Genomic DNA, 24,567 nt, shown 5'->3' on the forward strand with positions numbered 1-24,567 from the left:
TTTATGTCCACCTTGAAAGAAATTAAGTTTGAAAGGAGGACAAAGTTTTACCTTGTTCTATATAAAATGAATCTATGATCTTTTAAAAAAGCAAAACTAAAATTATGAGCATACTAAAAAGCGCCAACACATTGGTAGATATAAAATACACTGAAGTTTAAAAAGAGGGGATGTATGCTGGGGGGTAAAAAAAAAAAAAAAAAAAAAATTAACGGTTGGCATTTCCATTCTTTAAAAAGGACACATTTAAACCTACCACATATATCTGTCTTTTAGCAACTTCACATCTTAAGTTTAAGGAAAATGACATAAACAGACCTCCTCAAGATGTCATTTATAAAAACTGACAAATGACTCTTCAAACATCCAATCCGAGAGAAAAGACTGTTACTGGAGATGGTTTTTATGCAAGTATTTTTTAATGACACTTAAATTCTGAACTAAAAATAATGGTAAAAGAAAGTCAAGTTTGATTCTCTGAGCACCTATTTCCTGTCCAAACAGCCCTTTTGTTCTGCTTCCCTGCTTAATTTTAATGTTCAGTCTGCATCAGAAAATACCAACAATGACAAAAGCTAGCATACACAGAAGCACAAAGGAGCAAAAGTGTAAAATAAAGGATCATTAAAAGATTAGAACAAAAATCCTACCAACAAAACCTCCACAATTTTCTGTTTGCTTCACCTCAGATTAACTTCACTTGAAGCTGTACTCCAAAGCAACCAAACCTGAATACCAAGCTCCACCTTCTCCAATTCTAGTGGCTGAAGAGTAAAATCTCCTCCCTGTTAGTGAAACTGATAATTGTGATTGGATACGGCTAATATCCATTATTTTAAAGAACTTTTCCTTGCTAGCAGGTTAGGTTAAACATACTAAAACCCCCTGGATAAGCTGGTTTCTTAAAGAAACAGTAGGTAATGTTTCAGTTTTCCCATCATATACTATTTGCTTACTCTTTTGTCTAGGTAAAAAATAAATAAGCCAAATAACAGCAATGAAAATCTCACAGAAGAAGTGTTAATTTGCAGTTCAGTGACCAAGTGTTTAAAATACAATGCCTTCAAATGAAATTATTTGATTTTTTTTTTTTTTTTACAGAGCCTGAGAGTGAAGTTATGCTTTATAAAGACAAGATTCCTTTTTCAATAGAGTTCACATTTGGTATGAAAATTCTAAAACAGCAACAGAAATCCACTGCAAAAATTTTGCTAATGAGAACAAAGTAGTATTTTCTCTACGACTTAAAACATAAAACTACATCTTAAATGAAAATACACAGCACTAAAATATTGAATGCAAAAATTTCTAAGATATCAAATACAATATCACAAGAATAGAGTAAAATTTTCAGTGACATCAGACTTTTATTTCTATTTAAAACTGAATAAAAATGAGGCAAATATTTCTATGTCACCACACTTACAGGTCTGATGTCATGTTTTGCAAGGTTAATGCTTATCCATTGCAAAAACAAGGAGAAGACAACTTGTTCTAATGAACATGTTCAAGTATAAACTTCAGGATGGTTCAAGTCATTTTCTTTTTTAGTTTTTTTTTAAAAGAAAAGTGAACACTATTTTGCATCCTACTGAGATATTACTCTAAGGTGGCATAGTAACCCTAAGGGAGAGCTGAAGGGTATCCTCCTCTTAAAATATGTTACATTGAATGTTATTTTTACTACAGAGATTCTAAAGAGATTCTGACTTTTGAACAAAGATCTTTGGTCACTTTGTACATTACAAAATTTGCTGTATTTTAAATTTTGCTGTATGCTTAAATTAGAACCGTTTATGTTTTTAGGATTGATCCATTAACTATTACTCTGACATTCATCATTATCTGATTGAATGACAAATTTAAAGAGTATTCACCTCTACCAAAATTGACTGACTTATTAAAAACTCAAAATTAAAACAAATCAGAGTAGCTCCTTCTTAAAATATACTTTCAGTTACTTTACATAAGAATTTTTCATTTAAATTTCATTTTCTGAGTTAAAAATCTTGCAAGCATTTTTCCTCAAAGAAAATTCATACATTAAAACAATATTTTCTGAGTTAAAAATCTTGCAAGCATTTTTCCTCAAAGAAAATTCATACATTAAAACAACATAAAGCCAACAAACTTATTTTGAATACAACAGGAAGTCTTTGTAAGAAACTGAAAATGCACATAATTGCAACTAGACATGAATATGGAGTAATACCCCACAGAAGCCCAAACAGCTGCATAATCTATTATGCCTTTTAAGTGGACAAATTGAAAGAGCCAATTCACAGAGGTCCAGTCCCAAGATCCTTTGCAAGGATTCACAGCTTTGAATGCCCAGTACTTCACAAGTCAAGTTCAGGTTTTCTTCCCACTGTGTGGACACATGCAAAAAGACCCTGGGAGTGGAAGAGGTACAGGAGCAGACAATAGAAAAAATACACAATTTGAGTTACAGCATCAAATTTGAGTTACATCATAAAACAAGTTTTAGATGGCCAAAATTTTATAGAAAAAGAGACAGCAAACATTTTACTTTTAAAATTCGGCAAACATAAAATTAGTATTCAGCTATGGGAACCAAATGAAACCTTTGTTCTAACATCAATTTTTCACATCAAAGTTAACTATTTGCGTACAACAAAGACGTAGAACATACACTAATCTAACACCAAAATCCTCTCCATTTATAACCAAAAGAAAATATAGATTGAAATATAGACTCAACTATTCCAGATGGTTCAAAGACCTCCAGGACCTATTTAAAAGAACTGCAAGTTGATAAATATCATTTTAGGTGGCTTACAGATTAAAAGTAAGAGTATTTTATTCCTCTTCTAAATCTGCAATAGAAGAAAACAACAGAAAAAATAACTAAAAAGAGAGCGATACCACAACTGAGGTTATCTGAAAGTAACTCTGCTTCCTGGGAACAGGGAGGCGGCAAAAGGGTCAAGGCTTCCCCAAGGCTCCCTGATTGCTTGTGACATCACTTTTCCAACATCAAGTATTCAAAGAGTGTACTCTTTGTGAGAGTTCAGAGGTTTTCACAAATCTATCAACTGAAAACAGTTTAGAAGAGACCAAGCCACTAAACAACTTGGTCTCATTTCACTTACTATTAAAAAGACCCTATATAAAAAGGCAATACCTAGACTTTTAGGAATAACCTTTGGTACGTTCAGAGCAGGGGGAAAACTTCCACGGAATTTTCAGGGACTGAGAATGGCTCAAAATATTCTTCCTATAACAGAAATTATTCCTTGGCAGTAATATCCCTGAGTGCTACAGGTAGTTAAGGCAACAGCTGGTGAAATAGTTGGTGACAATAGCAAAACATGACTAGGGTCACTAAGGATAAAGTCTGAAAACCATCAACTGATGGAGGAAAAAAATATTTAAGAAATATTTCCCTGACAAATACACAGTGTCTACAGAAGTGAGGTTATGTATTTGAGTTTGCAACTCCTGATGACTATCTTCTCATTAAGAGAAAAAAATACAAAGTGAGTATGGGGGAGAAGGAGGGGGGCAGTGAGGGTCCATTCAGCAGAATACCAAACACAAAGGAAACACTTAGGAAGTAAACAGGTAAAAAAGGATAAACCAAGCTGAAAAAGAGATACCTTTCTGTAAGACAGTAAATTGTTCTAAGTCTAAAGAAACAGACAAGGTCACCAATAAATGTAAATTAAAAAGGAACAGGGATCATAATATGGAGACGAAAGTATAAGTAAAAGAAAAGCATTCATAGTCCTCAATTATTTAGATTTAATAGTCATGAATTTTCATGTGCCAAACAACACACAATCGATCATCTAAGTAAACTGCTACACAAAGAAAAATGACAGAAAACAGATTGGCAGACTTTAAATTCCCTCTCTGGTTAGCAGCCTAAAGCCAGAAAAACATAACCAAAAGATGAATGATGCACAGCAATTATTTAATAAGGACAGTTCTTTATTTAGCTATCAAAAGAAAAGCTTCTTTTCTCAACAGTTATAGGAAAAAAATTTTAAATTACAGTCCAGAAGAAAACCAACAATTTTAAAAAGCAAAAGTTGAATAGGTAATGTTTTCTACCTACTGAAAAGCTTATTCATTCATCAAACATTTTGAACACCTACTATATATCTGCTGGGCACCACCGGCTGCTGTGAACGCCATAGTGAACTGTCCCTCCATTGTAGAAACTTACGATCTAGAGTCAGATCAGTGCTGACCACCTAGAAAATAATGTGAGTCCCATGCAATCCTCAACTTTCTGGTAGCCACATTAAAACACTACAATAAAGTTACATTAACTGTCCTAAATATTTTCTTTAACAGGAAATATGTAAAGTAGCATTACTTCAATATGTAATCAATATCTTAAAAATTGAGCTCTTTTCCCTTTTTTGTGCTAGAAATCAAGCTTATATTTCATACTTATAGCACATCTCAATTCAGACTTGCCATATTTCAATAGCCAGATGTGGCTACTTAAATACTGTAGCTTTTAGCCACATGATTATTCAGAAATCAAGATAAATTTTCATTACTGCACAAGATTCTTTATCTCTGCTGTCCACTGTAATAGCCACTAGTTGCATATGGATACTGAGCACCTGAAATGTGACTAGTAAAACTGAGGATATGAATTTTTTACACTATTTAATTTTAATTTAAATAGCCACAAGTGGCTAGTAACTACAAGATTGAAAAGTACAGCCCTAGGAGAAAAAGACTGCTGAAACAAATCACATGCATTTAATGAATTGCAGTTGTTACAAGTATTTACAAAAGAAATGTCCAATGGGAAATGGGAAATGAATAAATATAGCCAACAGAGAACTTAACCTGTTTTGCCAGCATTAAGGGTTAATTTATCAAAGGAAATCACAATTTAGCAAATGCGGACAGCCTATGCAAAGATCCTGAGTGGGAGGAAAGTGAAAATACAGTAGAAATAATGAAGGAAAGTACCAAGGAGCAAAATAATCCAGCTTATTTGTAAGTGACCAATTTGGATCACAGACTATAAATAGGATAGGAAGGTGGTGAAGCAGAAGCAGCCTTAGCACTTGGAAATAAGTCTTGCAATAAAGTCTGCCCCACTCTCTTCACTCAGTAAACTCCAGCCATTCCAATCTCCGGTCACCTCCTAAGTTGAGCCAGGTTCTTTTTGTCCCCTTTACTCGGGAAACCTGCCCCAGTATTTTTCAGATCTTAGAAGTCAGATTCACAGTTCCAAAATTTCTATTCCAGACAGGGTTTGAGGCAGTAATCCAACTGGAGGATATGGCGTGGAGGGGGTGGGACAGAGACTTGAACCTGTTTGCAAGACAATTTTTACAAAACATTGTTTACAGAACTAATTCAGTGTGTCACTTTTTTTTTTTTTAATGTTGTGACAGACTGGGGAAGTTAAGAAAACTTCCCAAACACACACACCATCACTAACTTTAAACGTTACATTCTCAGAACAAACATCCCAACTAGCACCTTCCAATCTCGATTATCAGTACACCCTACTTCTCTCCTTCCCAGCGGTTGTCATCTGAAAACTCTACGCAGTGGTCTGTTAACAGCCTAGCTCTTCCAACGGACAGTAAACTCCACGACAGCAAAGATCCTGTATCATTCATCTCTGTCTCCTCAACACTTAGCACAATGCCCAAGTAGCATAGAGGAACAGCTGAATGCAAACTGCAACAGCAGGGATTTTAATAAAGATATTACAGGTTTAATTTAAAGGAAAAAATACCTAAACTAGGCTCAAAGGAAAACTTAATGGCATTAAATTTTTTTCATTATACAACATAAAACATTAAGTAGAAATAACAGTATTTTCTAAATTAAAAAATTCAAGACCAAGAACAACCTGAAGACCCTAAGGAATCAACTAAAAACTAGAGGACTAACAAAGCAACAACTAAAAATTGTAGGGGGAGTGGGGGGAAGAGGATGGTAAAACTTAACAATAACAAAAAGAAAACACATTATTACTCCCAGTTACTAAAACAATGTGCACTGACTGGTACTGAATAAAAGCTAAAAAGAACCAAATATAAATGGATTTAGTATATGACAAAGGCAGCTTTATTTGAAGGCAAAAGAAAAAGTTTTCTTTTATGGGCCTAAAATAACGGATTAACTACTAAGGAAAACTAAGGACAATTTTTTCACTTCACATATTATGTCAAAATAAATCTTGGATGAACAGGAGAGAGAGATGTGAAAAATGAAACCACAAAGAACTAGAAGAAAACAGTTATCTGGGTAGGAGAGTTCAATAACTATGAAAGTAGAAGCTGTAAAAACAATGTTATTAACCTAAACTTCTTAAAAGACAAAAACTTTTAATTATTAAAAAAGTAAATAAACAAAAGGCTAATGAAGAGCAAGGGAAAATGTTAGTAGGATGAGTCAAAGGGTGGCTATCCTAAATATAAACACCACTCCAATGAGCCAAAGACAAACCAGAAGATGTCCAGAACCTATACCTCTATTCATTATCATAACTCATTAATCTAAGAAATAAATTATAAATCTTATGAAAAGAAAGAAAAAATATCATTTCTGGTAAAGATAGGGAGGAAATGTGTACTCTCTCATATTTTTCATCGAACTTCATACAGGTTTGGTCAACTTATACTGCAATGTTAGTCCAACTTTTAAGATAACAGTTGTCAGTATTCATGAGTAAAAAAAATGTTCATATACTTTAAGCAATTTTAAGACAGGCTGAACCCTAAAGAAATAAGAAATACATAGTAAGATGTAGCTCTTAAGATGTAGTTCCACACATTGTAATAGTGAACAAAAGGATAAAGAAGCAAGTTATAAACAGTAAGTGACTAGTTAAATTAACAGTACTTTCATAAAATGAAATGCCATGTACCTTTTAAAAATCTTATTTTCAATATATAGGGACCTAACAGTAAAGCTGTTTTTCCCAGTAGTCACATATGGATTTGAGAGTTGGGACTATAAAGAAAGCTGAGCGCCAAAGAATTGATGCTTTTGAACTGTGTGGTGTTGAAGAAGACTCTTGAGAGTCCCTTGGACTGCAAGGAGATCCAACCAGTCCATCCTAAAGGAAATCAGTCCTGAATATTCATTGGAAGGACTGATGTTGAAGCTGAAATTCCAATACCTTGGCCACTTGATGTGAAGAACTGATTCATTTGAAAAGACCCTGATGCTGGGAAAGATTAAAAAAAAGCAGGAGGAGAAGGGGACGACAGAGGATGAGATGGTTGGATGGCATCACCGACTCAATGGACATGAGTTTGAGTAAACTTTGGGAGTTGGTGATGGACAGGGAGGCCTGGCGTGCTGCAGTCCATGGGGTCGCAAAGAGTCAGGCACGACTGAGCGACTGAACTGAACAGTAAAGCTGAGGAAATCCTTGCCCATAAGCAGTTTACTTCAAGCAGGGGATACAGACAATAACCAGATTAATCACTTCAGATGCTAGGTTCTCAAAGGACACAAAGAAGGTAATACAGCCAGCTGACAGGGAAAGTGGTCTGAGATGGCGTCTCATAAGGAGTGACATTTGAGCAAAACACGACTGGGTGTTCAGGCAGAAAACAATTTTAAGAAAACTAAGCTTGGCATACAGCACTGCTGGGGGTACACGAGTCAGGGTGAGCAGCATAAGATAAGCCTGTGAGGCTGATGGGCTCAACAGTCTAGATCAGCCACAAACAAGGCCTGCCCAAGAGGTACCTTAAATGGAAAACACACAACCAATGGTGAAGATAGTCTGAAAAAAGATAAGTAAAATATATCCCATTAGTAATTTCTTACACTGACTGCTTGCTGAATCACAGTATTTTGGGTTAAAAAATATTTCACCTGTTTCTCTTTGTAAATGTGGCTATTAGAAAATGTTTAACTATTTATGTGGTTCCCATTTGTAGCTCCTATTGTATTTTCATTGGACACTGTTGGTCAAGAGTATTAAAAAATCTGGATTTGTTTTGAGTCTGAGAATAAGATAATCTAATTTACACATTGAAACGATTGTTCTGCACAGGAAAGGGAGAGAACCTTGAAGCAAAGATACCAGTGAGGTGGCTACCACCACCACACCATGTACAACAAAGGTGTTGAGATGGATCATATTTGGTTTAAGTTTTGAACACAGAAGCAGCCTAGTACTGCTTAGAATTCAACGTTTAATTGTTTAGGATAAGAAAAGCAAAAACAAGAGAGACTGGTGGGATACCTGCCAAAATATTAATAATTACTCATTCTTTGTTAACTTTTCTGATGGTTTAGGGGGGAAAAAAGCTGCCCTCATAATGAAATACAAAACTGAGGTGTGTTTTTGTTTTTTTAAAGCAAGATAAAATAGTCCTATCAAAACAAAGCCTCCTGACACTTGTCTGCAGGTTGCGTGCACTGTTCTTAAAAAACAAAAAACACCACTTCTCATGTCTATAAAAAAGTTTATTCAAAGATATACATAAACTCATATTACTTATACACACACCATTTTCAGGAAGTTAATACTGCTTCATAATTTATCTTTGCATTGCTGTTCACACGATAAATCCCAAATCTGAGGGGGGGGGCGGGGGAGGGGGGCGTGGATGGTGGCATAAAAAGTACTTAATTGTGTGTTGCTAACATATCCTGATCAATATCCACCACACACCTTTCTCAAAAGTGTTTCAAAGGACACACTCAATGTAATTTCAGAATAATACCTTGGCCCTAATCATTTTCCTTAAAAGCTCTGTCATTTGATAGGTGCTTCACTTAACTAAAGTCTGCGTGACTGATAGGATAAACTCAGGACCGGTTTCTTTTACACATGTGTACTACGGCACAAGAGAAGTTTTAAGAAACTTGCCAGAGATTAAAAAGTGGAAAAGGGAACCCCAGAAAATTGATTTATTTTATACCCAATCAAGTGTTTTTTTCTACTATATTTACATTTTTGCAGTGAAAAATTTGACAGTAAATAGTGCCTGACTTCTTACCATGGGATTTCCAAGGACAAGATTCATTCAGATTGACAGGAATCCTGGTTTCTCACGCAGATGTTCAAAAACTATGAACCAATTACTATGGATATGAATTTGCCATTAAAAGATAAAAGAGAATCCTAAAGTTTTTCATTTATTTCCAGTATTTCAATCTATTTTACTCCTGAGTACCTAAAATGTCCCAATGAAATCTGCATTCACTCTCAAGCAATTCTTGCACTTGTGTACCAGGAGCCAGGAAACAAGAACTGTTCATGGGACACAGCTAGTGACAGCAGAACAGAATCAAAGACATAGGCTAAAGGCCCATGAGTCGTGGAAGATTAACACAGTATTAATCTTTATATTAACAGAGCAATAAAACGAGTGAACTACAGCCACATATTCTTTTTATAAAAAAGCTCAAAAGAAAAACAAACTAAACACACAGTCTGAGCACACAGACTTTATGTTGTGAAACTCAAGGGGATGGTAAACAAAATACACTAGACTGAAATGATTACCTTGGTAAGGACAGGCAGAGGTATAAGACAGATAAGAAACTCATAAACATATGCAAGTTTTGGTAATATTCCAACTTTTGGTTTGGAGATGGAAAGCATGGATTTTTATTACATTTTATCTCTTTATTGTGTACAGCATACTTTAATACTGTGTTGTGTGTGTTCATACCTTTGTGATATTAAATACACTTTGAATACTTTGCTTAAAAAGCTGTAATTAACATACAATAAACTGCATATACTTACAAGTGTAAAATGTGATCTGTTTTGACACAGGAAATTAAATTATCACAATTGAGATAATAAGCCAACAACCCCGAAATTCTCCTCCTGTACACTTCTGCAATCCCTGTTTCCCTTAAATACATTTTAAAACGTAAAAGAAAAAAAAGTTTAAAAGATAATCTGTTTGGGAAATATAAATGTGCATATTCTGCATAAAGAAAACATTTTCCCTTGAAGCCCTGGACTAAGGGTAATTCGGCAAAATGTCCTAAAATTGGTAACATAAATATTACGTAACTAACCTTAAAAGTCTATGGGATTTTACATTAAAAAAAAACAAATTCCGAATCTGATTTGACAGAGGACTTTAAACCTCTTGCTCGGAGCATTAAATCATTAATAACGAACCAGTTTTTTAACCACCAAATAACTTATACATGGTCTGTGTGTAACTTCTTCACACTGCTGAACAACTAATCTGAGTGTGAAGATAAATCATCGCAGCGTCTTAATCGGGTGGTTGATTTGGCAAAAGTTTCTACATAAAAGTTAAAATCATCTCAGACGCATTATTCTTCTGTCCTTGTTTACGTAGTTAGACGGCAACGTGAAAACACTACTCCAGAGGAAAATCGAGAAATTCTGAGTCCACCCAACAAAAGCAGAGGAAAGAGAGACCCCCCCCGACCCCCTTTCCTTGTCTGACTTGCTAGACTTTCCCCCTGGCTGGTGGCTGGAAATACGGCAGGTGAAAAACCCTTCCAAGAAGGGCTCGGGCTGGGAGGCGTGAGGCGAGGAACTTGACCCGGGCCGGTGACAGGGACGCGCCAGAGGGCGCCCGGGGTCCCTCTAGCCCCCGCCCGTCAACTGCTCGGAATCGGAGGACTGCGGCGGCTCCCCACCCCCCAGAGGCCTGGGGGCAATGGAGGCGGGGGTCTCACCTCGGCGCGCCGCCCCAGCCCCCAGCGGGAAGCCCAGGACCGCGAGGGCCCGCCGCGCGTCCGGGGGAGTCCGCCGCACCTCGGCCCCTGCTCCCGGGGCCAGGAAGCCCCTCACCCCTCAGCAAAAGCCCGGCCCGGGCCCGCGGCCGGCCCACCACCTGCTGCGCCCGCCGGCTGCCCTCCGCTTCCTGCTCCCCTGGGCCGGGAGGGGCCGGGGGCGGGCCTGGCGTCGCCCGAGCCAGTGGGGGAAGGGAGCGGGAGGGGGAGGGGAAGCGCCGGTCGCCGGGGCCCCACGGGCCCCACTCCTCACCTGGCGGCGGCTCCCTCCGCCTGACGCGCTGCCTGCCGCCGCCGGTCGCCGCCGGTGAATGGGGACAGGTGAGGCCGCCAAACCCCTGGTTGCTCCGGCCCCGCCGCCGCCGGCCCCTCCGTCCGCTGTTTATTAAACTTTTCTGTTTGGTTGTTCGGCCTGTGACGCGACTACGGGGCAGAGCTCCGCGATTGGCTGGCGCCCGGCGCTGACGCGGCAACCCCCCGCCCGCAGCCTAATTATTACCGGCCGGGGCGGAGCCGCAGGCCGCAGCCGGCGAAGAGGGGCGGGGCCAGGGCTCGGAGCAAGCGGCGATTGGCTGGAGCGTACGCGGAGGCGGGGCGAAGCGAGGGGAGACGCTCCTCCGGCCTCTCCGCCTCCACTGTCCTTCCTCCGCTGGGGCTTCCTCCCGGCGGTAGGGGGGTCGACAACAGGAGGGCGTTTCCTGGGGTCTAGAGGAGAGTCATCGAGTCTGGGGCGGTAGGTTCAGGTCCCTCTGCAACCTCGAAGGGGGCTGCATGTTCCTGTGGCGGATCGAGTAGCCAGAAAGAGTTGCGTTTCACCTGCCAGTTGTGCAAGAAGGAATTCTGAGCTTTTCCCCCACGTGCAACATTGTGCCCCCACCCCCCATTTTTGCAAGCGCAGAATCCAAGGCCTGGGGCACTACTCTGCCCGGTCCTGAGCCACTGCTTGGAAAGATAAGAAAACTAGTAGAAGCGAGCATGCACAGGTGTGTCCTCCCCGCCCCAACACACACACATACATGGATGCACACGCCCCCACAGGCACCCGGACCCCTTTGCAAAACTCTTCGCAGAAGTGCACGTCCACTTCCCAGCTGAGTGGACTTCCCAGCTACTGCGCTGGGGCGTGGGGTGCTGAGCAGAATGGCTCCCCCGCAGCTTCTCACCCTTGGTCTCCGATGCAGCACAAGAAATATAAGCTCATAGTTCGAGGTCATTCAGTCCTGCCGTGATTAGAGGGGTTCAGATGGGGCTGGCAGGTAGAAGTTGGACCGGGTCCTGCGGGTCCTTTTTGGTTTTATATTTGATGTTTTGCTTAGGAATATTTTGGAAGAAATTTTCATGTTAAAAAAATGGAGTAAAAAATATTATTTGATTATTGAACTTTTTTGGTGCCCCTTAAAATTTTCCGTTTCAAAAATCTCACTATCCTCACCCTAGTTGGATCTCACTTGTGTGGAGAGAGAGATTGATGTGACTGACTAAAGTATTTTGCAACAGGCCTTTGGGATAAGAAGAGGTTAATTATAGAGGAGAGATAGGGGCCAGAAAGTTTTCAAGGAGGAGGTGGCATTGGTTTTTGGCACGGAGAGTGTGTAAGGCTCAGCCTGCTGGCAACCTGGAGAAACATTTTCTTGCTGTCCTAAAGAGGCTGGAAAATGCAGTGTGGGATTGGAAGGACAGAATGTGAAAGGTTGTGAGGTGACAAACAGATGCTTTAGGGGCAAGGTAAGGAACATCCTGTAAAGTTAAACCTAGTGTGAGCATTAGAAGGGGGACTTGCCCAGGAATGTTGATTTAAAAGGCATTCAAATTTAATTGTAAAAACATACATACAAACAATGGACTCACCCAGCACAAGAGGATTTTGCCCAAGGTCATCATCCCTGATACTGCAGACCTGGAGATCAGGTTATAATGGAGACAAGACCCTTTTAGGGTCAGTTATTTGACAGATCTTCAAAGCCACATTGAGTCGTTGACTTAGTGGGAAATAGGAAAGCATCAAATGGTGAATTAGAACAATTTGGTGGATTCTTCCCATACTAGGAATAATTGCAGCCTGGGCCACCTGGGGTACTTTCAGCTATTCACTGCCCTCTTGTCTCCAGGTAGAAGAACTATAGGAAAGAATTTAGGATTTTGGTCAGGATTCAGGTTCCTAATCAGATGGGTCACTCAGTGACCTTGATCAATACTCATAACCTCCTTGGGTCTCAGTTTTTTAATGAGTTTGGGAAACCTCAGCAAACAAAGATCACTCTCTTTATAGATTCTTCATTCTCATGGGGGAAATATAAAACACAATTAGGTCTTTTTGCTGTGAGTAAGAAGATGATAAGTAGTATAGCTTGAAGAAAAATTAGAGCAGGGTGGTGGATGGGGGAGGGTGGGTCACCATGTTCAACAGGATTGTCAAGGTGGGCTTCACTGAGAAAGTGAGGTTTGAACAGAATTGTAAGAGATGAAAGTATAGTCGTGAAAACCTGGGAGAAGAACATTCCAGACTGAGAGAACTGTTGCAGGAATGGGGACCCCCTTCCAGGGCCCTAGAGTGGGCTCTTTAACACTCGGAAATGAATTGTTGGAGAAGACACTCAGGCTGACAAAGCAAAAGACTATTGGGAAGGGGTGCCCAGGTAGAAAGCAGCAAGGTAAGGGAACTGAGGAGACCAGCTCTGCTATGTGGCTCACAGTCTCGGGTTTTATGGTGATGGAGTTAGAGTCCGAGTTGTCTCTGGTCAGTCATCTTGCTTGGCCCGTATTTGGTGACTCAGGGTCCTTCCGGTGGCCGGTGCATCACTCAGCCAAGATGGATTCCAGCAGAGGACTCTGGGAGGTTGGCAGGACATGTGGCATCTCCTTTTGACCTTTCCCGAATTCTTCTAGTTTGTTGGTAGCTTGTTCTGTGTTTCTTACCAGGACCTCCTGTCATGAAATAACTCATGCACATGGTTACCGTGGTGCCTGGATAGGGTAGGTGGTTTCAGTCAGTTTTCCCCGTAACAGAACTGCTAGAACATGGGTCCCTAGGCAGGAATGGCAAGGAAAGTGACCCTGAAACCAGGTGAGCTGGGGAGAGTAGGAAAGGAAGTTAGAGAGGTTGGGAGGACTTGCTCACGTAGGACCTTGGGGGCCATGGGCTTTGACTATGAGTGAAAGGTGGAAGTACAGCCAATGCAAGGTTTTGAACAGAAAGGTCACATGATCTGACTTAGATTTTAAAGGATCATTCTGCCTGTCGTGTTGAGAGTAGACCAATATGGCAAAAAGTGTAAAAACAGGATATTTTAGTACAGAGTGTTGGCATCCACGGCTTCCCCCATGGTTCAGTGGTAAAGAATCTGCCTGCAATGCAAGAAACACAGGAGACGCAGATTCGGTCCCTAGATCAGGAATATCCCCTGGAGAAGGGCATGGCAACCCACTCCAGTATTCTTGCCTGGAGAAGCCCATGGACAGAGGAGCCTGGCAGGTTGCAGTCCATGGGATCGCAGAGTCAGCCACGAATGAAGCAACCAAGCACGCACATTAGCATCCATGTGGGAGATAGTGGTTACTTGGACCAGGTGACAGTGGAAGCAGTGAGAAGTGGTCAGTTTCTGGTATAATCTGAAGGTAGAACCAACAATTTCCTCATAGATGGGATGGAGGGTGGGAGAGAGAAGAGGTAAAGGTAATATCCAGGTTTGGGGCTTGTGTAACTGACAGGAGATCAGGAGATTCTTCTTACACACACTGCACTGGAGATTCTATCTGCACATCCTAGTGTAAACATCAGGCAGGCAGTTGGATGTATAACCCTGGAGTTTGTGGCACGGGTGTCGGAGGGATACAGGTTAGGGAGTCATCATCATAAATGGCACTTAAAGCCTTGAGATGGATCAGGAAGTGAGTACTCAGAAGACCAAGGACTGAGCCCTGGGGGTTCTGACAACTCAGAGTTCACGGAGAAGTGTGGGAATTCACTGGGGAGACCAAGAAGGAGGAATCAGAGGATGAAGGAAAACAGAGTTTGGTGTCCTGGAAGCCAAATGAAACATTGTCACACAGGGAGTGTCAAAAACTGCTGATCATTCAAGTATGAAGAGGACTGAGAACTGACTGTTACATTTAGCGACATGGAATTCACCTTGGAGAGTATCGTTTGGGTGGAGGGTAGAAACCTAATGGGAGTGGTGATAAAATTTTCTTATTGGGGATTTGGTGGGGGGGCAGTTAACGCAACACAGTAAGTCTACATGCGAACCTTTAAGTTGAAAACTTTCAAAGATGTGAATGTGATGCCAACTCCATGTGCCAGCTGTTATACTGAACTTTCCAAGGTATTGTACTGTAAGATTCAAAATGTTTTCTTTATTTTTTGTGTTTGTTTGTTGTATTATTTGTGTGAAAAATACTATAAACCTATGACAGTACAGTATTATATAGCCAGTTACGTTAGTTGGGTACCTAGGCTAACTTTGTTGGACTTTCAAACAAATTGGACTTAACCAACTCACTCCTGGAATGAAACTTGTGTTTATATAGAGGACTGGGGCTTCTCTGGCCATTCAAAGAGTAAAGAATCTGCCTGCAATGCAAGAGACTTGGGTTGGGAAGATCCCCTGGAGAAGGGAATGGCTAGCCACTCCAGTATTCTTGCCTGGGAAATCCCATGAACAGAGAAGCCTGGTAGGCTACAGTCCATGGGGTCATAAAGAGTCTGACATGACTGAGTGACTAACACTTGCAGTTTTTCACTTTTTTTACAGTAATATTTGTGAAGGATCTTTGTGACCTAGCAAGGACGTGAGCAAGTTCATAGGGATTTTGTCTTAAATTTCATTACACTTCTTGCCCAGTGTATCTGGTGTTAACCTTGGCACCTAACACAGTTGGGTATTCACGTATGTTTGTTATGAATTTACAGAAATTGGTTTGTGTGGCCTATTCACTCCCCGGTGTCCCAAGTCTGTACTGAGAGATGACAGCATTGCATAGTGATTTGGAATTCAGAGAGATGGCCGCCCCTAATTAGCTTTATGAAAGTGAAAGTGTTCGTGTCCGACTCTTTGCAACCCCATGGACTGTAGCCCGCCAGGCTCCTCTGTGCATTGGATTCTCCAACAAAGAATACTGGAGTGAGTAGCCATTCCCTTTTCCAAGGTATCCTTCCAACCCAGGGATCGAACATAGGTCCCCCATACTGCAGGCAGATTCTTTACCATCTGAACCACCAGGGAGGCCGATTAGCTTTGTGGTCTTGTGCAAATCATGTAAAATAGGCAAAAACCTACCTCAAAGGGTTGTTATGTGGATTAAAAGCTACTGCATTTGTATCCATCCAGTGAACATTGGATGCTGACTTTCTGCCAACCTGTGTTGTTAAGTACCAGGATATAACAGGAAGAAAGAGAGCTAAAGGCCCCCCTCTCATTGACATGGTTATATAAAACTCACTGGCAGGGTGTACATAAAGCAGTGTTTATAGCACAGGCACCTAATAGATGCTCAAGGCTTCCCTGGTGGCTCAGAGATTAAAGCGTCTGCCTCCAATGCGGGAGACCCGGGTTCGATCCCTGGGTCGGGAAGATCCCCTGGAGAAGGAAATGCTAACCCACTCCAGTATTCTTGCCTGGAGAATCCCATGGATGGAGAAGCCTGGTAGGCTACAGTCCACGGGGTCGCAAAGAGTCGGACACTACTGAGCGACTTCACCTTCACCTTCAAATGATAATTTGCTTTATTGTCTCCAGTCCTTCCTCTTTCCTGTGCTCCAGACTACGAGATCTAGTGTCTGCTCATCAGAGGCATTCGATATGTCCAAAGTTCATTTTCTTCCCCCAAACACATTCTTACCTCCTTTGGTCCCAGTTTTGACCAATGGCAATACCTCATTTTCAGTAATTAAAGCTAGAACCTCATCCTTTTCCTGTCTTTATAAAATTTTTTTTAAGAAAACCTTTATTGAGGTCTAATACACATGCCATAGAATTCACCCATAGAAAGGACACAATTTAAAGAAAGACAAATATTATATGATATCACTTATATGTGGAATCTAAAAAATAATACAAATGAACTTATAAAACAGAAACAGACTCCCAGATACAGAAAGCAAATTGAGGAAGATGGGGAGAGATCAATTAGGAGTATGGGATCAACAGATAATGTGACTGTATATAAAATAGATAAAAAAGATTTACGGTATAGCACAGGGAACTTTATTCAACCTCGTAATAATCTATATTGGAAATGTTATATATATTATACACTCAGTTATATGTAACTGAATGAGTTTGCTGTACACCTGACCCTAACACAATATTGTAAACCAACTATAGTTCAGTTTTTTAAAAAGGTACAATACAGTAGTTTTCAGTATTCACAGAGTTGTACTAATATCACCATAATCAATTTTAGAACATTTTATTACCCTTCAAAAAAACCCTCTACCCATTAACAGTCACTGTCTTTCCCTCCCCCTCAACCCTATATAAGCACTTATTTTGTGTCTCTATAGATCTGCCTATTTTAGTCATAAATATGGAAATCTGGCTCAGAGGTTAAAGCGTCTGCCTGCAATGCAGGTGACCTGGGTTCGATCCCTGGGTTGGGAAGATCCCCTGGAGAAGGAAATGGCAACCCACTCCAGTATTCTTGCCTGGAGAATCCCATGGATGGAGGAGCCTCGTGGGCTACAGTCCATAGGGTCGCAAAGAGTCGGACACAACTGAGCAACTTCACTTTCACTTTCGTGGAATCACACCGGAGAAGGCAATGGCACCCCACTCCAGTACTCTTGCCTGGAAAATCCCATGGACAGAGAAGCCTGGTAGGCTGCAGTCCATGGGGTCACTGAGGGTCGGACACGACTGAGCGACTTCACTTTCACTTTTCACTTTCATGCATTGGAGAAGGAAATGGCAACCCACTCCAGTGTTCTTGCCTGGAGAATCCCAGGGACGGGGGAGCATGGTGGGCTGCTGTTTATGGGGTCGCACAGAGTCGGACACGACTGAAGTAACTTAGCAGCAGCAGCATGGAATCACACAACACACGGCCTTCTATGACTGGCTTCTTTCACTTAGCATGGTATTTTTGAGGTTCATCTGTGTTGTATCAATGCTTTAGTCTTTTTTGTTGCTGAATCATATTTCATTATATGGACATACCCTATTTTATTTATCTATCAGTTCATGGATATTTGAGTTGTTTTTACTTTTTGCCTACTCTGGTGCTACTCCGAGCATTTGTGTACACGTTTTTGTGGAGGTATATGTGTTTATTTCTTGAGTATATACCTAAGAGTGAAATTATGGTAACTCTATTGTCTAGTCGTTTGAAGAAGTACTAGACTGTCTTCAGAGGGGCTATACCATTTTATACTCCCATCAGCAAAGAGTGAGTTGTACTTTCTCCACACCCTTGACAATGTTATTATTATTTGGCCACACTGGGCATCGTGTGTGGTCTTAATTCCCCGACCAGGGATCAACCTTGAGCCCCAGACAATGGAAGTGTGGAGGCCTCACCACTGGACTACCAGGGAAGTCCTGACAACACATATCTTCTTGATTGTAACCATCCTGGTGAGTATGAAGTGATATCTTGTGGTTTTGATTTACATTTCCTAGTGGCTGTTGAGCATCATTCCATGTACTTATTGGTCATTTGTATATCATCTTTGAAAAAGAGTCTACTCAGATCCATTGCCCATTTTTAAACTGAGTTATTGATCTTTTCATGTTGGCTGTGAGAGTTCTTTACATATTCTGAATACAAACCCCTTATCAGGTACATAATTTACAAATATCATCTCCCCTTTATGGATTGTCCTTTCACTTGCTTAATGGTGGCAACATTTTAAAGTTTTAAATTTTGACTCACCCTTTTCTTAAGTCTTCCCTTCCCCAACATCTAATGAGTCACAAATTTCACTGCTTCTTCCTTAGAAATATCTCTGAAATGTACTCCACTGCCACTGTCCTGTACAACCCCTTGTTATTTCTCACCTGAATATAACCACTGGGCTTCCCAAGTGGCTCAGTGGTACAGAATCCACCTGCCAGTGCAGGAGATGAAGGAGATGTGAGTTCGATCCCTGGGTCAGGAAGATCCCCTGGAGAAGGAAATGGTAGCCCACTCCAGTATTCTTGCCTGGGAAATCCCGTGGACAGAGGAGCCTGGCAGGCCACATGTAGTTCATAGGGTCACAAGACTTGGGCACGACTTAGCAAATAACAACACTGAAATCTCAGTAAATAATAATGTACCAGTATTGGTTCATTAATTGTGACAAATGTACAGTAAGTAGTTGATAGTAGGGGAAACTGGGTGTTCCATCCTATCTTTATAACTTTTCTATAAATCTAAAAATTATTCTAACACAACATTGTAAAGCAACTATACTCCAAAAATTACTTTAAAAAGAGATTAAAACTATTCTAAAACAATTATATAAAAAAACCTCTCAGTAACCCCCCTGACAGCCATCAGAGCCTGTTTTCTTGCACGCATCAGTGACCTGCCTTGGCCGGGCCCTGGACCAACAGGCCCCACTCCTGGCCGCTTCTACAGTGCGTCCTCTTCAGTGGGCGAGACAATTGGATGCCCAACCGTTGCTGAGAACCCACCATTGATGATGCTGGATAGTTTCCTTTCTTATTTTTGTTTTCTGTCTGCCTCTTAGGATACACTTTTTTCCTATTTACCCCCAATTCTGTGCCCTGAGAAGCTGACCCACATTAGATGGCCTCAGTGAGCATTCTTGTCTTTCAGCTTCCATCTGGGGTTGGTCCTTGGGAAACCCTGGCAGAAAGTGGGAGGGAGGAAGGTTCGTGAAGTTAGGTTACCCATTTTTGGTCCTAGTCCTGCCAGGTCACAGAAACTTACACAGCTCCTGTCCTCATGGCCTTTTCCATTCAGCTACTCATCCAGGTTCCAGTAACACTGGATCCCGTGATCCCTTATCTGCCTGCAGCACAGCCTCCACTCAGCACTATGGGTGTTGTCCTGAGAGGTAGCCCCTGGCAACCCCTCTGGTGCTTGGATACCAGGTAGTTGTGTGTTTGCCCCTTTGTGCGCCCTCAATATTGTGCTTGTACTTGTTAAGTCGCTTCAGTCTTGTCTGACTGTTTGTGTCACCGTGGACTGTAATCTCTGTCCATGGGATTTCCCAGGCAAGATTACTGGAATGGGTTGCCATTTCCTCCTCCAGAGGATATTCCCCACCCAGGGATCAAACCCACGTCTCTTAAGTCTCATGCATGGGCAGGCAGATTCTTTACCACTAGTGCCACCTTGTAAGCCCCAAGCTCAGTATATGTTTGTCAAATGAATTGGTCAATAAATCACAGAGTGTTAAAGTTAAAAGAAACCCTGGCCAAAAAGCAGCTCAGTGATTAGAACACTGGGCACTCAGTGCTGGGCTTGAATTGTAGCTCCTTCACATACCAGCTGAGTGATGTGGGGTAAGTTAAATTCTCTGAGCTTCAATCCCTTATCTTCAAAGTGAAGATAATTCCATTTTCTTCACTGCATCGATTAAATGTAAAAAGAGTTTATGCAAAGTGCTTGGCACAGTGTCTGGCACAAAAACATTCAGTAAACAGTAGTTATAAATGTTGTCTAATTAGTTATCTAAATCCAATCATGGCTAAAATTATGCGGTCTCTTGCACTAGATAAATGAGTAGCCTGCAGACAATTAGCAAGCAACTAGAAGGAACTGGCCAGCAAAGCTGTAAACACAGGCAACCTAACCAGGAAGAGAAGAAATGCAAATAATAGAGACTATGTCTTGCCTACAAAATTAGGAAATTGCTTTCATAATATGTAAAGCTGGAAAAGGACATAACCAAGACTCTCAATCATGCAGTTTGGGCCCTCCACAATACCAGAACACCATAGTCTTCACAATTTAAAATGCAAGACTTCCTTGGTGGTCCAGTGGCTAAGACTCAGTGCTTCTAATGCAGGTTCCATTCCTGGTCAGGGAACTAGATCCCCCATGCCCCAATTAAGATTTCACATACCACAAGGATGATAGAAGATCCTACGTGCTGCAACTAAGACCCACCACAGTCCAATGAGTGTTAGTTGCTCAGTTGTGTCCAACCCTTTGTGACCCCACGGACTGTAGCCCACTAGGCTCCTCTGTCCGTGGGATTTCTCAGGCAAGACTACTGGACTGGGTAGCTGTTCCTTCTCCAGGGGATCTTCCCGACCCAGGGATCAAACCTAGGTCTCCTGCATTGCAGGCAGATTCTTTACCATCTGAGCCACCAGGAAAGCACCTTTCAGTCCAAGAAAGAAATTTTTTAAAATAAATATAAAAAAAATAAAACCACCTAAATATGTCAATAAGGGAACAGCTGACTAAATTTTGTACAGCCATCCTGTGGGTGACTATGCAGCTGTGGAATACGATTAAGTTCATCTCCAGCTTGAGGGGCTTCCCAAGTAGCTCAGTCAGTAAAGCATCTTCAGGTTGACCACCGCACAAGGGAGCCCACTGAAGTCTCTTCTTGTTCACCTGCTGCACCAATTCCTGCCTCCTGCCCAACTCTTGAGTCTGGAGATTCACACCCATTCCTCATCTGGAAATGGAGGGTGCGCTGTTTGGAGGCCCAGGGACCCTGTGTCCAGGGAGTTCAGATTATATGTGGATAAGAGTGTGGATTCTGGGGCTAACCAGACCTCTTTGTACCCTTGGCAGAGCTGATCAGCTTGTGCAGTAATACCCTAACAAAAATATTTTATCTGAGGAAGGAGTGCCTTTTTCTAAATCTGGTAAAAGGTAAAGGCAATTCAAGGCTGGTAAAGGCCCTTTTGACTTGTGTGTATATGACCAAAGCAAGTTGCATAACAATAGATACAGTGTGATTCCATCTAAATAAATATGTACATACATGTCAATGCATACCAAAGACAATCACTAGCAGTTGTTGCTGGACAGGGGAAATATGGGTGGGGAAGGAAGGAAGGAGACTGAGATTTTTCTTTTTTCTTTGTACTTTGAATTTTTTACACTTTGAATGCATTCAGATACTGCTTGTGTAATTTAAAAAATAAAATCAGGAATAACATCAAAGAAATGCTAAGTGAGTTTCAATAACTATTCAGTTGAATATTTCCGTTTACAGACAGTCTGTAAACTCCGTGTAGAAATTAAGTGAATAAAACCAAAGATTTAGGAAACTATTTCAGTAATATATTAAGTGAAAAGGCAAGTCACAGAACAGTACTATGTTAAGGTCATATTTATGTTAAAAACAGACACAGGGACTTCTCTGGTGGTCCAGTGGCTAAGACTCTGAGTTCCCAATGCAGGTGGCCCAGGTTTGATCTGTGGTTAGGGAACTAGATCCCACATGCTGCAACTAAGAGATCCCATACGGAGATCCTGCATGCCGTAACTAAGATCGGGCACAGACAAAACATTAATTTTTAAAAAAGAAAAGATCTCCAGAGGATCTTTATGCATCTTAGACTTTGAGAAGCACTAGTTTGGATCACGGACTTGGCTTATCAGTGCATGGGCCCCTAGAACAAGGCTCTAGGCCCAAAGGTGAGACCATCACTGAGCAAGACCAACTAGCAGAACAGGACAGGGACCCATCTGAATGGACAGGGACACAAGAGTCCAGACAGAAGGAGTTCCCTGGTGGGGGAGAGGTAGGTGTGATCAGTTACTCAAGGAAATGGATTCTGTGTCTGGAATAAGAAAGAAATCTTAGGGAGCAGCAGAGGCCTGGACCAGGGCCAGAGCCCAGTTACAGCAGGTCCCGTGCACTCTCCCCATTGCGGGGCCTCTCGCAGGCTGTCTGTGCACTTTGCCCATATTTCCTGCTCAGGCCGGCAGCTGCCTGAATCCTGAGCCCTCAGAACTTTGCTCTTTCTCAGCCCCAGACTCAGCCTGATCAAATCCAGATTCTCTGTGCTGCAGGTCCTGCTGATCCAGCTTGCACTCACCAGTAGTTGGTCCAAGAAAACCTGAAACCCCCCACCCCTGCCCCTGGGCCCCACCCCAGCACTGGGAGTCTGGGGTGGACAGTCTGTTTGAAAAGCCTCAGGTCATCCTGATAGACAGACTCCATCTGCCCAGGTTTCTTCCCTTGATCCCACAGGCTTGTGGAGGTACAGCCCCAGTGCTACTGGATGGCTAGACTGGTTAAAGAACCTGCCTGTCAATGCAGGAGACACAGGAGATATGGGTTTGATCCCTGGGTCAGGAAGATCCCCTAGAGGAGGTCATGGCAACCCACTCCAGGATTCTTGCCTGGGAAATTACATGGATAGAGGAGTCTGGTGGGTGACAGTTCATGGGGTCACAAGGAGTTGGACACGACTGAGTGACTAAACAACGACAACATGTACTTCAGGAGAGTTCTTACCCCAAACACAAGGTTGCCCACTCAGCTCATCTAGAAGTTCAACCCGGGAATCCGTCTGTACACAAAGGGGCTGCTTTCCTTGTAAGAGAGAAGCATGTTTCCTTCTTCTCCTTCCTAACGATGGGCACGACCCAACCAGTCCCTAGACACCAGAAATGGGACACTAGATACGTCCCACCAGGTAGATTTAAGCCAAGGCTAAAGGCGACTTCTCTGCAGAAAGCAGCAAGATGGCTTCCCTGAACAGGTGGGAGGCTGGGCTCCTCTCAGCGCTGAGGTGGTTAGTCTAGAAATAGCCCCCACTCCTCCCACACCCTCCTCACAGCTCTCAGGGGACCCAGCCGCCAGCTGGTGGTGAAAGTGTTGATTGGGAAGGAAAAGAGGAAGGTTGACACTTCCCTGGGTGCCTCATTGTCACCTCATCAGCTGCCTGACTCTGACCGGAGAGGATAGCTGGGTAGAGTGGGATGGTCCCAGGGAGCTGCCAACTCAGAGGTTCAGAAAACTCAATATTGAGATTTCCCAGGGGAGGTGCAGGGTAAAACACAGGATCCTAGTCTAGGCAGCTGCCAGACGGCAGACTATGGGCGACCAGGAAGCCAGCACCCTGGAGTTGAGCCCAGGAGGTGGACGCCCTGGCTCTAAGCTGTGGAAAGGAGCTGGCAGGAGCACGGCAAGGCTACTTTGGGGCAGGAAGGGGCAGAGGGCTGTTGGATAATGGCCAGGGGGCCTGGGCAGCTCTAAAGCATCCCCATGGAGTGGGAAAATGAGAGGGGCTGGATTCCAGGCAATGTGGGTGCTCTAGGCTGATTCTCAGGTCTGGACGTCCTATGTGCAGTCGTAACAGAGGTGACCTGAGCAGACGGTCATGCGGCCTGGGTCAAGGGCGTCCCCTAAGCCCCACTGAATGGACAGACCCAGGCTACTCTGAGCGCATCCGTCCTTGGCCACTGTGGCCTGGAACACTCTGCTAGCTGTTAAGACAGAGGATGGAGGAATGAAGGAGAGCAGCAGGGTCTCCGCCCTCCCTCATGGAGCTCAGACCTACCCTTTCTGCCTCCCTGGGGACTGACTCAGCAGCTGAGGTGTGGCTGAGTCAGCAGGCAGCAGGTTGGAACAGTCTGGGGCCTGGGAGCTGGGGCTGGCAGGGTGCCACATCAGAGGGGCAGATGCTGACACCGAGGTCCCTCCGAGTGCGCCAGGGACCGCCTCTCCCTCTGTGAGTCCCAGACCTGCAGCCCTGGCCCAAATGTGCAGACCAGCAAGTATGGCAAAGGGTACAGACTGCAGGGTGATGATCAACTCTCCTGTTTACCTGGGACTGAAGGGCTTCCTGGGACGATGCTAAAATGGAACCAGTCCTGGGGAAACTGGGACAGTTGGTCTCTCTGGCAGAGAGCAATGAGGCCCAATGATTGAGGCCCTCAGGCAGCTGAGAAGGAGAAGTGGCCACACACAAAGTGTGTAATAGCTGGCCCTGAGGTAAA

General features: G+C 42.6%; 1 protein-coding gene across 3 annotated transcripts in view; it reads right to left on the reverse strand.

The window, feature by feature from the left end:
* ZFAND6 (zinc finger AN1-type containing 6) overlaps positions 1 to 11,157 on the reverse strand; it is a 54,255-nt gene extending 43,098 nt beyond the window's left edge. The window contains exon 1 of one of the 3 annotated variants that reach the window (XM_025271592.3): positions 10,958 to 11,157. The gene's annotated coding sequence lies outside the window, so the exon portion shown is untranslated. Of the gene's footprint in view, positions 1 to 650; positions 739 to 10,957 lie in introns of those variants that run through there. The other 2 variants (XM_025271591.3, XM_006076592.4) reach the window with 2 other exon arrangements.
* Positions 11,158 to 24,567: the final 13,410 nt, after the last annotated feature.

Source organism: Bubalus bubalis, chromosome 20 (assembly GCF_019923935.1).
Source record: "Bubalus bubalis isolate 160015118507 breed Murrah chromosome 20, NDDB_SH_1, whole genome shotgun sequence".
NCBI classification, from domain to species: Eukaryota; Metazoa; Chordata; class Mammalia; order Artiodactyla; family Bovidae; genus Bubalus; species Bubalus bubalis.